This window comes from Colobus angolensis, unplaced genomic scaffold (assembly GCF_000951035.1).
Source record: "Colobus angolensis palliatus isolate OR3802 unplaced genomic scaffold, Cang.pa_1.0 Scaffold318, whole genome shotgun sequence".
Taxonomy (NCBI): domain Eukaryota; kingdom Metazoa; phylum Chordata; class Mammalia; order Primates; family Cercopithecidae; genus Colobus; species Colobus angolensis.
This window is the reverse complement of record NW_012116466.1, coordinates 1,206,851-1,207,927: the sequence shown is the minus strand read 5'-3', so window position 1 is coordinate 1,207,927 and position 1,077 is coordinate 1,206,851. Positions and strand designations below refer to the sequence as shown.

General features: G+C 63.8%; 1 pseudogene; it reads left to right on the top strand.

Moving 5' to 3' along the window:
• The first annotated feature begins 2 nt into the window (after positions 1–2).
• LOC105518374 overlaps positions 3–1,077 on the top strand; it is a 71,938-nt pseudogene continuing 70,863 nt past the window's right edge.

Genomic DNA, 1,077 nt, shown 5'->3' with positions numbered 1-1,077 from the left:
AGCTTGCAGGACCCCGAGGAGCCCTCCTTCTGCTTGGAAGCTGAAGATGACTGGGAGGATCCAGAGGCCCTGATCTCATGGCTGCTGTTCCTGAATACCTCCACATACAAGGCCAGCTTCCATAGCCTCTACAACGTGGCGCTGCCATGGCTGAGCGGCATGTTCTGCAGCTTTAGCAACGAGGAGGAGCTGACTGGGCGCCTGGCACAGGCCCGAGGGGCGGCCAAGAAAGCTGGCCTCCTCATGGCCCTGGCCAGGCTCTGCTTCCTCCTGGGGCGGCTGTGCTGCAGGAGGCTCAAGCTGTCCCAGGCCCGGGTGTACTTTGAGGAAACACTGGGGACCCTGGACGGCAGCTTCGGGGACCTGTTCCAGGTGGTGGCTGTGTATGCCAACCTGACCAGCATTTACCGGAAGCAGAACCGGGAGAACTGTACACAGGTGGTTCCCAAAGCCATGGCCCTGCTCCTGGGGACGCCCAGCCACACCTGCAGCACCAAGGTGGACGGGGAGCTCCTGCAGCTGGTGCTGCAGTGGGCGGTGGGTGGCCAGGGCCTGCAGGCCGAGGCCCGGGCCTGCTACCTGCTGGCCAGGCACCACGTGCACCTCAAGCAGCCCGAGGAGGCCCTGTCCTTCCTAGAGTGGCTGTTGCTTTTGCACAGGGACTCGGGAGCCCCAGACGCTGCGTGGCTCTCAGACTGCTCCCGGCTGACATCTACAGCCACAAGTGCCTGCTCCACCTGGTGCTGAGCTGTGTCAAGGTGGCCTCATTGAGGACACAAGACTCGCTGGCTGGCTCGCTGAGGAGCGTGAACCTGGTGCTCCAGAACGCCCTCCGGCCCACAGCCTCCCCACCCAGACTTCCCACTACCTCAGGTGAGCGCTGGCCTCCCTAACCCTGGGCATAGGCCAGGCTTTCTGTGGCCTTCTCCACGACAGCCTGGCCCAGCCGTACAGCCACCATGGCTACCACGGCCCGGCCATCACCTTCATGACGCAGGCGGTGAAAGCCAGTGCTGTTGCCGGAGTCTGTGCCATCATGGACACCCTGGTGACCCTGGCCTGGCTGCACGTGCTTCA